Here is a 14084-nt window from a genome sequence, read left to right as displayed (position 1 = left end):
GATGGAAAGGAGGTAAGGGAGGGAATATGATATGGGGGTGTAACTAACACTAAGGGCCATTTTAAAGGTCATATGAAAATCTGCAATTTAGAAATTTCTAAAAATATATACATATGTGAAAGATATCTAAATGGAGTCACCAAATAGTGGGGGAGACAATGGCCCAAACCACACATCTTTTCACCACTAATGCCAGGAATGCATTATATCTAATTGAGTTATAGGCCAGCTGGACTCCATAGAAACCCCAAATAACTGAGGCTATTGACACAGCTATTTGGTTTCTCTCTGAAAACTGATGAAAAAGCTCTATTGCTGAAGAAAACTGATGAAAAAGCTCTATTGCTGAAGAAAACGTTTCCATATCTCATTGAACAAAAAGAAGTTGAGCTGGTGCCTAACTAGAGCCTTCACCCCTACTTACTAATGTCCATGTTACTAGAAGTTCTGTCAACTCTACACTGCCATAGGAAAAAAAAATGTACCCACCAACTCTTCTACAAACACTATGATCTACAAAGTTGACCTGCCTGCATGATATGCTGGCATCATAGTGGCATGAATGTTTTGGGAGTAACCAATCACTATCTGATTGAATTTGATGTTCAATCCATGAGCTGTAACCTGTGCATGACACTGCTCAGGTAGCCAAGAAGCTGAAACTAGATGGGCCATGGGCCTATGGAAAAAAACTCTACTGTTCTGCTAAAGTAATGTAGCAATAAAATGACTCCTCATGACATTCAGCTGCACCCATGGATAAGTCCCTTGCTCAGCCATCACCAGAGAAGATTCCTCTTGCAGTAGATGTGAATTAATACAGAGACTTATATCTGGACTATGCAGAGAGTGAGAGACATTATAGCAGTACTAAATGGAATGTCTTCACCAAACCCTTCCCCTCAGTGCTTAGGGAGCTATGCCAAAGAGGAGGCAGAATGACTCTAAGGGCCAGAGAAGATGGAAGACACCAAAGAAACAGCATCTTCCACACATAACAGGACTGATGCAAATATGAACTCACAGAGACTGTGGAAGTTACAGGGTCTCCAGTTAAGGTAAATGGAGTCCCAGTGCAGAGAGGGGGAAGTGGACATGAGCTCCCAACCCTAACCAAGGAGCTATCTCTATAGACAACCACTTGTAAAGGAAAAATTATTTTTCTCCAGTGGGGTTTCACTGGTCATGTAAACCACATTTAAGGACCGGCTTCATGCCCAGCTGTAGATGGTTAACAAACAACAAACCCAGTGGTCTGTTTGTAGATTTTTATTATCTCATATTGCTTTGTTTGGGCGTTTTTAAAAATCTGACTGGCCTTTTGCTTGTATATTATGGTTTCTAATTCTGCGTTATGTGTATTGTGTGTGTGTGTGTGTGTGTGTGTGTGTGTGTGTGTGTGTGTGTGTTTGGTGAGAGGGGGGGTTGCTGTTTTTTGGGGGGGTTGTTTCAAGACAGGGTTTCTCTGTGGCTTTGGAGGCTGTCCTAGAACTTGCTCTGTAGACCAGGCTGGTCTCGAACTCAAAAGAGATCCGTCTGCCTCTGCTGGGATTAAAGGCGTGAGCCACCACCACCCGGCCTTTTTGCTATTTTGTTTTAAAGTCTGGTTTGTGTGCTTTTTTATTTGCCTGTTTGTTTTCTAAGGACAGAAAGAGAAAAGGTTTGGAGTGGACGGGGTGGGTGCGCAGGGTCAGGGAGGACATCATGGTCAGAATATATTGTTTGAATTTTCAGAAAAAAAAAAAACAGTTTGAATGATTAAAGAAAAAAGAAAAGGAAGACACTGGGAAGTTTCTCAAAGCTCATGTTCAGCAACACCTCTGAGTGTTCCTGCCGGTTTTACTATTTCTTTCATTCAAAGATATCTGCTACAACTGGCTAATTTATTTCCAATACTGTTGTATCTTTTTTCTTTTTGCACATAAAAAACTACAATGGTAGCTGGGCATTGGTGGCGCACCCCTTTAATCCCAGCACTCAGGAGGCAGAGGCAGGCGCATCTCTGTGAGTTTGAGGCCAGCCTGGTCGAGTGAGTTCCAAGACAGGCCCTAAAACAATACAGAGAAACCCTGTCTTGAAAACAAACAAACAAACAAACCAACCAAAACCTACAATGCTTTAAAAGGTGTCTCCTAATGAGATAATCAGATAACCATTTTGTTAAAATAACTTTCAGGTAATGTCTTAGCTACTTTTCTATTGTTGTGAAGAAACACCATGATCTTGGCAACTTCGAAAAGGAAACATTGAATTAGGGACTCATTTACAGTTTCAGAGTCAGTCAACAATCAAGGTGGGGAGCATAGCAGCAGGCAGGTAAGCATGGCTCTGGAGCAGTGCCTGAGAACTTCCATCTTATCTGTGAGAGACAGTGTCAGAGACTGGGCCTGGCATGTATGTTTGAGACCTCAAAGCCCACCCCCAGTGACTCACTTTCTCCATCAAAGACACATTATCTAATCCTTCCATAACAGCCCACCAACTGTGAAACCTTTCAATTATGAGTTTATGTGAACTGTTCTCATTCAAATCACCACAGGTAGTATTTGAGTTGTTAATATTTTTTCTATCACATTGACTTATTGGGGACCACTTTACATTTTTCTCATGTCTAGAGCAGTCCTTTTATTCTTGATTTTGAGAGAATTTACTCGAAAGATTTAGTAACATAAACAAGGCCACATGGAAGTTGTCCCGCGCGATCGTCTCGCCAGCAAGAACGACACAGGACACTTGGATCCTTCTGTAGTAAAGCTTTAATGCATCTTGAGAGACAGATTAGAGACAGAGCTTCTGATTAGGGAGACCCCAAGCCAAGAATCCCGTCCCCTTATAAAGGCTCATAAGCTCCGAGCAGTGCGTGTATAGCTGGGATAGGTGGAAGACTCATCACCCTATATGACGCCACAGAAGAGGCGAGGCTAGGCAAGTGGAAAAACACTGGGCACATGCGCACCAACGTTGTTTACTTGATCCGGCAGCGGATGTCAGCGCCATCTTGTAATGGCGAATGTGAGTGCGGCTCCTCACAGGAAGTTGTCAAAGTGGATGAAATCATACCCAGGTCTCTTCTTTTTTCAGGATCTTTACAACTACACTTCCCTCATTCTAACACATTACCCATTCTTCACATTCACATCTGTAAGGCCAATTATGTCCCATCACTCCAAATCTCCATAGTATTCCTTCTCTCATTATGTAATATACTGGCCTATTACTTCAACTGTGTATATTAAATAACAGTTATTAATACCATTGTAGATAGCACTTATTTTTATATACCAGAGAAACTTACTTCAGATATTTTAAGTTTCATACTGTTCTAAAAATCACATATGAATTAATTCAATCATTACATCAATCCTTTGTTAGATGAATTGTTTTCATGTTGTCAATAATATAAAATTTAGGAATATTAACTGATTTCCACAAGACCAGTAAATGCTAGGATGAGGCTAGTGTTCAAGGCCCATTTTATACAAGGGAGAGCTCAAGTCAAACCTGAGTCATTAAACTTCTGCTGGTCCTTAGATAGCCTGTCTTTGGCCTGGAAAGTCAATTAAGTCACACTACAGAATTATGTGAAGCTTAATAATTATTAGATTATAAGTACATAACTGGTATTCATCTACTTCATTTCTTGCTATTTTGTAATAGAAATAAGAGATAAAATAAATGTTTCTTATGGTTTCAGGCACATTTATGCTTGTATTAACTCATTGTATTCTCACAATCCATTATGTGGCAATATTAGTATTTGCATTGTTAAGACGAAGAAATTAAGATTCAGAGAGACTATATAACTTGACGTATGTCACATAGCTAAAAGTGCAAGTAAAATAAAAAACATGTAATTATTTTAGTCATTCTTTCTTAAAGCTCTGGGAAATAGATACACAATTTTGCTGTTTTACAAAATGAATAAGTTTATGCAACTTGTTGTGTGCATGGATGACATATGGGCTTTAATTTTTAGAAAGGTTATATGATGTTTCTAGTTGATCCTCTAGGGCTAAGATTAGAATGTGCAAATTGGTGATATAGAATTAGTTAGAGAGATGGATTGGATTTTGGGTCATGTTTACATAATTTGAAGACATAGTTGTTAGATTCCACTCCCACCCTTGTTTTCTTAGAAAAGTACTAGGTTTGAATACTTTGCAACTGAATGCAATTGAAAAGGAAACATATATGTTCTCACAGAAAGTTTGTTAGTGCAATTTGTCCCACCTTAGAAATAATTAATGATATTGTCAGTCATTTAAAATTCCACTGTTACTGATACATCATCAGGCGAAAAACAGTTTTTAGAGTGCTTAAACAAAAGCTTCCATAACCAGTCTCTGCCACAAGGTGACAGTATTGTCTAGTTTAAGAACCAAAAATCCACAGTTAAATGCTGTAAGCTTTTATTTCACATGGATAAAGTTTGAGCCCTTATATATAGACTCTGCAAATCTCAAAATGCCTAATTGTAATCCTTTTTTATTTTGAATAACTACATGTTAGTCTAATAAAGTATAAATAAATTATGATTAGTAAAATGTTTCTTATTTAAATTTTCTTTTCAAATTTTGATGTTTAAAAATACATTTATTTTAATTTATCTGTATTTTTTCTGGCATGTTTATCTGTATACCACATGAGGACATGGTACCCACAAAGGTCAGAAGACAAGGAGCCCCTGGAACTTGAGCTATGGATGGCTATGAGTCACCATGTGAGTGTTGGTAATTAAAGGTTTTGCAAGAATAGCAAGTGCTCTTAACAGAGGCCTACTTCTAGAGCCTCCAAATTTTATTTTTACTAGTCCTTTGAGAATTTCAGGGCATGTATTTTGTATATATTCATCAGCTTTCCCAACTCCTCCTAGATTCATGCTTCTTGTCTTCATTCATTCAATTTACAACCTCTTTGTTGTCACCTATCAAGTTTAGTTACTGACAGCCATATACTTTTAGAAATAGCCTTCCAGTGGAGTGGTTTGAACTTACCAGGGGCAACACTCTTTTTTATAATTTAAATTAGAAACAAGCTTCTTTTACATGTCAATACTGGTTGCCTCTCCCTGCCCTCCTCCCCTGTCCCCCACTGACCCCCATCCCATCCCATTTCTGCTCCCCAAGGAGGGTGAGGCCTTCCATGGGGGATCTTCAGAGTCTGTCATATCATTTGGAGCAGGGCCTAGGTCCTCCCCAGTATGTCTAGGCTGAGAGAGTATTAGTATGTGGAATGGGCTCCAAAAATCCATTTTTACACTAGGAATAATCACTAATCCACTACCAGAGGCCCCATAGACTGTTCAGGCCTGCTAACTGACATCCTCCTTCAGGGGGTCTGGGACAGTCCTATGCTGGTTTCCAAGTTATCAGTCTGGGGTCCATGAGCTCCACCTTGTTCAGGTCAGCTGTTTCTGTGGGTTTCTCCAGCCTAGTCTTGACCCCTTTGCTCATCACTCCTCCCTCTCTGCAACTGGATTCCAGAAGTTCAGTTCAATATTTAGCTGTGGGTGTCTGCATGTGCTTCCATTAGCTACTGGATGGAGGCACTAAGATAGCATATAAGGTTGTTACCAATCTCATTATCGGAGAAGGGCATTTAATATAGCCTCTCTACTATTGCTTAGATTGTTAGTAGGGTGATGGGGGAGGTTCTTCTGTGTATATGTTCGTCTTATTGGTTGATAAATAAAGTACTGTTGGCCAATAGGAAAGCAAGATAGATGGTACCAGGAATCAAGGAGGATTCTGGGAAATGTAGTAAAGAAGTCTTGTGATCCAGGCAGGAAGTAACATAGCAGGGAGACTCATATATAAACAAGGGCAAGAAGGAAGTCCTTCCTTTCTCTCTTCCTCCTGGTCTTTGCTCTGGAGTTGCCATGTGATTTGCCAGCAAGAGAGGGCACCAGCGGAAGGTGTCCTCGATAAGATAAGTCTTATAAAATATATAGATTTATTATAATTAAGACTGAGCTAGCATATAAGAAATCCTAGGCTTTGGCCAAGCAGCATTTGTACCTAATGTAAGTCTCAGTATTATTTGGGGCCCTAATGTGGTGGGCAGAATTCAGGTGGTTGGCAGAATGCGCCCATGTGGCAGCAGGGCTTGGGTGGCTTTGGTGGAAAGACTTATCGTAACAGTAGGGGTCAACCTTGTAGATCTCTGGACATTTCCCTACTGCCAGATTTCTCTTTAAAACTATAATGGCTCCCTCTATTATGGTATCTCTTTTCTTGTTCTCCTCTATTCTTCCCCTGAGTCAATCTTCCTGCTCCCTCATGTCCCCCTATCCCTTCCTCTTCTCCCCTCCTCTTTCTCCCATGCTCCCAATTTGCCCAGGAGATCTTGTCCCTTTCCCCTTCTCTGGGGGACCATGTATGTCTCTCTTAGGGTACTCCTTGCTTCCTAGCTTCTCTGGCAGTGTGGATTGTAGGCTGGTAATCCTTAGTCTATGTCTAAAATCCATATACGAGTGAGTACATACCATGTTTGTCTTTTTGTGACTGGATTACCTCGCTCAGGATGGTTTCTTCTAGTTCTATCCATTTGACTGTGAATTCCAATATTCCATTGTTTTTTTCTGCTGAGTAGTACTCCATTGTGTAAATGTACCACATTTCCTCCATCCATTCTTCAGTTTAGGGACATCTAGGTTGCTTCCAGGTTCTGACTATTACAAATAATGCTTCTATGAACATAGTTGAGCAGATGTCCTTGTTGTATGAATGTGCATCTTTTTGGTACATGCCTAAGAGTGGAATTGCTGGATCTTGTGGTAGACTGATTCCCATTTTCCTGAGGAATCTGCATACTGATTTCTGAAGTGGCTGTACTAGTTTGCACTCCCACCAGCAGTGAAGGAGTGTTAGGGGCAAGACTCTTGAAGAAAAATTATTCTCCCTATATGACTTGCTTCATCAATTAGCTACCAATAGCTCCTCAAATCAGTTTTACCCAGTTGTGAATCCTGTGAACTACAATAACCACTGGTCTGGCAAGACACATCCACTTGTGCAATAGTGGCACAAACATCATGGGAGTTTCCAACCATTTCCTCCTTATATTGAAGTCCCATTCCCCAAGATGAAGCCTATATCTGATATCATTGTCAGGGAAAGAACCCGAGGCTAGATAAGTCATAGTCCCTACAATAGAACCTACTTTAAGGGACTATTATGCTGCTAAATGTACATAGTATTAAATTAACTCCTAATGACTTATTATACTCATGGATTAATGAATCTCTTAATCTTCATCAGAGAATCTTCTATGGATGCTGATTATTAATACAGAAACAACTGATCAACATGTAGAGAATAATGGGCTGTGAAATGCTAAGCCCTAAATGAAACATCTATATCATATTCCCTCCTCCCATGGACCAGATATCATTGTGGAAGAGGATTAAGGAGTGGATCAATTCAAGAGAACTTTGTCCTCTGGGTGAAGCAGGACAGTTGCACATATTAACTCATAGCAATTGTAACAGCATACAGAAGATCCATGTAAGGTCAAGGTAGACTTTAAATTTTATAACAAATGCTGTTTATCACTGTAATTTATCTGACATTATTCATCTGAATAAGTAACCCATAAAGTCTACTAACATCATAAGATATTTTGCTGGGTAATGACCTCCTTTGAAACTACAGCTGTGCTTCAGCCATGGCATGAAACCTCACAGATTAGAACCAGAAAATGGAGCCATTTGAGTGTTCAGAAAACCACTTACTACCTTCTGGTTTCTGTTACTGTGTATTAGGTACAGAACAGCTGCAGTGACCATGAAAACAGACAGATTCCATTCCCAAATCTGTTTCTGTGATTCAATGACTTCCAGCTTTTTCTCCAATCTGAAATATACTCAAAAGAAAAAAAGGACAGCCTCTGCTCTAGTGGGTACAAGGGACTGGCTAGAATGTTTCTCCATTTTGGAAGATGGCCATAATTTAGGAGAAAGGCCAGTGGGGGAAATTCAATGTGTTTGAACTATGAATGTTGGTGGGGCCAGAGCCATGTCCTGCCTGGTTTCCTCAAACTTTTACTTTGTTATTTATTTGAGGCTCGAGGCTAGTCCTAACCCCTGAGTCTAATAGATCACACCCAACCGTCACCAACATCAATTGTAGAACCATCTTAAAAGAAGAGAACTGTGGTATTTAAAAGGAGAAGGGGAAGGTTATTTCTTAAAGTGTAAAACTTTACATGGATTTCTCCAAGCTTTTTGTGCAAATTTTGGCCGAGTCCAGATAAATTTTGAATGAGATAGGTAGCTTCTACTCAGGCCTTGATCTCTGATGTGCCTTTTAAGGCCTATTCCATGAAGTAACTAGTCTTCCATGAAAGGACAGCACTGAGGATAGTGCTCATTGCTGGTGAAATTTCTTAGTTGGCTGTCTTCTCTGTCAAATGATAATCCAAATCATCCATGTTGTCTTTCTGACTTTTAAAATGCTACTGGATTGTATTGAGAATGCTCATACTGGGTGGGACCCCTTCAATTAATATTGCCTCAAATAGCATAAGAAAGCTTTGGTAATGGAAGAAATTTATTCATCTGCTCAATCACTTTTCCTGTTTGAAGTGTCAGCCAGTATGTTGGATACAGGTATAAATACTGAAGGTATTTCTCTTCTGGATCTACTCTGTTTAGAATGGCCAGCATAGAAGCAGCTGTTTGTTTTCCCAGTACCAGACTGTGGCTGGGTGTTCATGTTTAGTGGAGGTTCACTAAGAGTCATGGGTAATGGGTTCTCCTGGATCTTGGATGATTGACTGAAGCGCAAGGCATAGACTCCCAGGAAAATATGTGCTTTTAGGTGGACCTTTTCACTATTAGAGAGGGAAATTTGGATCATGATATAGGAGTTCCACTTGGTTTGTGTTGTCTACAATGTTGTTTTTGATCAGCTTGCTGAGTAAAGACTGGGCAGCCTTGTCTTCTTTCTCTTCTTTTTCTGTCTTCTCTGCAGTGGCACTGGTTTTGATAACACCATCAGTGTCTGACTTACTTTTGATTCTTTGATCTGCAAACTGCTTATAATTTCAACTGTGGCTTCCCACTTGTGCATCACTAAGTCACATGATTTAGTAGGTCATGGTTCTCAGTGTGTGTGTGTGTGTGTGTGTGTGTGTGTGTGTGTGTGTGTGTAATTTGTGAAGAGCTGACTTGTCACTGAATCCAAGACAGCCTTATTTTTTCCTTCTTCCTTAGTTTTTCCTTTTTTTAATTCAAATTAGAAACAAGCTTGCTTTACATGTCAATCCCAGATCCCTCCCTCCCCTCCTCCCCTAACTCCCACCAGCCCCCTATCCCAATCCCTTTCTGCTTCCCAGGGAGGTTAAGGCCTTCCATGGGGGAATCTTCAAATCCGTCATATCATTTGGAGCAGGGCCTAGGCCCTCCCCAGTGTGTCTAGGCTGAGAGAGTATCTCTCTATGTGGAATGGGCTCCCAAAGTCCATTTGTACACTAGGAATAAACACTGATCCACTATCAGAGGCCCCATAGATTAAGACCTCCAAACTGACTTCCTCCTTCAGGGGCTCTGGATCTGTCCTATGCTGGTTTCTTAGCTATCAGTCTGGGGTCCATGATCAATCCCTTGTTCAGATCAGCTGTTTCTGTGGGTTTCTCCATCCTGGTTTTGACCCCTTTGCTCATCACTCCTCCCTCTCTGCAACTGGATTCCAGAAGTTCAGTTCAGTATTTAGCTGTGGGCGTCTGCTTCTGCTTCATCAGCTACTGGATGAAGGCTCTTAAAACTAACATTTTATTTGTAGTAAAGATCTAGTATAAATAGTAAGTTTTGTAAATCAAGACCTCACAGGTTTTCTTTCTAAAACTGAAAAATACTCATGCATTTCATTTTACTAAAAATATTTCTAATTAATATAACCTTTTAAACTACCTACATAAATGTTGAATGATGAATATACATATGCATTTAAAATTTATAGACCAGTATCCGTATTTCTGAAGATGCTAAAAAAAGGTCCAGTATAGTCATCTGAATTCTGACTCCAGCTTAATTTTACCTAAATGAATACTTAAAAATAATAAAGATATTTGTACAATCCTCATATGCAGTATCTCATTCTGTTTTTATGTATATTGCTCTAAGTCATAAGCAGTATTTTGTTTCTTTCTCTTTTACACTGATAGATATCTGCCCCCCTTGTTAGATGCAAGCAGGAAAGAAGCATGGGAGTAAGGAGAACATTAGTTCTGCGAGATGAGGGGGTTCAAGAAACCAGACAGATATAGAGCTGAAAACTGGGATATTTACCAAAGTATATATGCAAACTACATTAGAGGTAATCATCAATAAGAAACATTTCCTTTAAAAAGTAATAGTTGCATTATTATTTAGTTGAAAATGTATGCTCATTATAGACTCTATCACAGGCAGACAAATTTTCTCTAGAATTTGCTCTATTTTGAAAGGAATATACCAAATATTTTAGTTTACTTCCTTTTCCAATAGAACCCACTAATTTCCACCTAAGCAAATCCATGTCTTTACTTACGATGTCTCTTTGCTTAGTTAAGCTGCATTTTGGGATAGATGGTTTTTCCTGTGAGAAATGTCCTTAATAGTAAGTAACCTGTGAAAGGCAGGGTGTGTTCAGAGACTATCATGGGTTGGAGGTGACAAAGGAACTTATTTAAGTGGCAAAGAAGAAAGTTGTATTTCTTTTTTGAATCAGCAGGACGGGAAAGAGGCCAAGGATCTTAGAACTAGGAAAATGGATGAAATGAAGAGAAAATACTTGAGCTTGAGGAGAAGAGGCTGACAAACAAGTGGTACACTGATATTTAGGACAGCTAGAAACTTGTGAAAATGTCTAATATGTCAATATTCTGTTTGAATTTGTCTCCTAGATGCACCATAGAAATGTACCCACCCTTTTACTAAAACTTCTATTGAAGTCCCTCAGTAAACACTAATTTTGTTTTTTGTGTTAGTGTGTAGGCATGACAGTGGAGGGCTGATGACCTCCTATGTGGCTGGAAGAAGATAGCAGTGATAGAAGTTGAACCCAGGAGTTGGGACAACTGACTGTAACTTGAATTGGCTCATGAACCAGAATATAGGAAAGTGAATCTCCAAGAGAAAGGGCCAGATAAAGAAAACAAATTATACTGTTACCTGAGGTGGAAATGTAAGGCATTTTGTTACTGAAATAATCACAGACTCTAGAAGACAGGGGTACATTAAGATTGCCTAAGAATGAATAGAATAAAATTGAAAATTTTCTTATAATATTATCTGGACATAACTACTATCTATATTTAAGAGGCTATTCTTTTATTCTTTTCTTTTTGAATAGACAGAGTTTTAAATTAAATTGGTATCAAAGTAACTATCTTTATCATTTAATAATATATTCTAAAAATAGCTAAGAGAGTCCAAACAAAATGTGTTACTGACTCACAAAAAAATTAGTTCATGCGATCAAACTTATATCACTTCACTTTAGCTACTCTACAATATGTACTTATTTTAAAGCAGTGTATGTAGCTGGCAAACATTTTCTCCCATTCCATAAGACCTCCTCTCTCAACTAACAGTGTTCTTTGCTTTATAGAATCTTTTTAATTTTACATGATACTACTTGTCAATTACTGACCATATTTTCTGAGTGAACAGAGTGCTATCCTATTCAGAAATACTTGATAGTTTTTCTTATTGTAAATAGTTTTATGTTAGGATTAGAAACTTCTTATTTAGAAAAAAAGGGGGAAGTGTTGTGGTATTTCAATCCATTAAGCCAATGACTTTTGGGGCAGCAAGCCCTAGGGCATGGTCTTATCAGAGGATGTGACAAAGCTTAGGGAGACAGTCGCCCACTCTCTTGCTCATGCTCCCTTAGGTGGTCTGAGCAGAGCAGGTGGCTTGCTCTTCACCCATGGACAATCAATTTGACAAAGGCAGCTGGAACAGAGTCAGTGTCTTACCTGTTCTGTATCAGTGAATGTTTACCGCTGCTTTGCACCCTATAATAAATCCTTGAGAATCTGTACCAGACTCACAGATTGACACTACACCAGAGCCATGGACTACCTGCTGAGGAGAGCTACCAATAGAGGGTGGAACCACCCCAATAGAAAGAAGTGTGTTGCAGGCAACAAAGCCGAAAGGAGTTGAAGATTTGAAGGGCACTTTATCAATAGACATGGAGATAGAGTTTGGTGATTGCTCAGCTGGTTTTTGGTCTTGGTTTGGTCCAGAATTTCTGCACTCTGCTCCCTTTCCTCTGTTTTGGAACAGTAATGCATATACTGTGTCACTATATGTTGGGAGTATGTAATCTGCCTTTTGATTTTGATTTTACACGGGACTACAGTTAAAAGACTTCAGGAATCTCAAAACAGACTTAGAACTTTAGACTTGAAGTAAGTTTGAGACTGTTACAGACTATGGGAACTTTTGAAGTTGGACTGATTGCATTTTTGCATTATGATATAGCTCCAAGACTTTGGGGGCCAGACAATGGAATATGGTGGTTTGAAAGAAAATGCCCCCATAGAGAGTGGCAATATTAGGAGGTGTGGCTTTGTTGGATTAGGTGTGGCCTTGCTGGAGGAAGTGTGTTACTGGGGTGGTGTGCTTTGAGATCTCCTTTTCTCAAGCTATGCTCAATGTGACATATATTTGCTTCTGGTGCCTGCAGATCAACATGTAGAACTCACAGCTCCTTCTCCAGAACCATGTATGCCTGCATGCCATCATATCCTACCATGACAATGGACTGACCCTCTGAACTTAAGCCACCCAATTAAATGTTAAGTGTTACCATGGTCATGGTGTCTATTCAGAATATTAGAAATTCTAACTAAGGCAAGTATCTTCTTTAATTTCTCTCTGGAATATTTTCATGTTTTCATTGCAGATGCCTTTCATTTCCATGGTTATGTTCATTCCAATGCATTTTATATTTTTGTGGCAACTCTGAATGAAATGGTTTCCTTGATTTTTTCCAACATCTTTGTTATTGGTATGTAGGAAGACTTTTGTGGGCTAAATCTGTACCTGTGACTTTGATGACAGTGTTAGTCAGCTCTGAACATTTGCTGGTGGAGACTATAGGGTTCCTCATATGTAGAATTTTATAAACTACAAGTAAGAACATTTTGACTACTTCCTTTTCCATTCACGTTACTTTTGTTTGTTTCTCTGGTCTTACTGAACTAGCTAAGACTTCAAGAACTATATGGAATTGGAATGGAGAAAGTAGAAACCCTTTCCTTATTCCTGATACTAATTGATATGATATGAGAATTTTTTCATTTAGTATGTTAGTTACAGGCTTGTCACATACAGTCCTTATTATGCTGAGATATTATCTTAGTTGGGACTTTTATTGTTGTGAAGAGACACCATGACAAAAGCAACTCTTATATAGAAAACATTTAATTTGTGTGGCTCACTTACATTTTCAGAGGTTTAGTCCATTATCATCATGGTGAGGAGCATGGCGGTGTACAGGCAGACATGGTACTGGAGAGGGGGCTGAGGGTCCTACATCCTTCAGGCAACAGGAAGTTGACTAACTATGACAATGAGTGAAGCTTAAGCAAAAGACTTCAAAGCCCAACCCCACAGTGACACACTTCCTCCAACAAGGCAACAACTACTCCAACAAAGACACACCACCTAATAGTGCCACTCTTTATGAGACTATGGGGGCCAATTACATTAAAAATACCAGAGATAATCATCCAACCATTCCCAATTTCTTAAGAACTTCTGTTATGAAAGGATGTCCATTTTGTTAAAATCCTTTACTTTGCATCTTTTTAGGTGATCATATGATTTTTTTCCTTAAGTACATTTATATGATATTACATCTATTGATGTCCATATGTTGAACTATCCTTGCATCTCTGGAATGAAGCTAACTTGATCATAGTGAATGATCTTGATGCATTTTGTATTCGGTTTTCAAATATTTTGTTGAAAATTTTTGTATGTGTGTTCATAATGGAGATCAGTCCATAATCATCACCCTCGAGGCCCAGAGAATATCACTAAAGAGGGGGTAGAAAAGATGTAAGATCTGGAAGATGGGAAGAAGTGT

This window comes from Cricetulus griseus, chromosome X (assembly GCF_003668045.3).
Source record: "Cricetulus griseus strain 17A/GY chromosome X, alternate assembly CriGri-PICRH-1.0, whole genome shotgun sequence".
Classification (NCBI taxonomy): Eukaryota; Metazoa; Chordata; class Mammalia; order Rodentia; family Cricetidae; genus Cricetulus; species Cricetulus griseus.
This window is presented reverse-complemented; position numbering follows the sequence as displayed.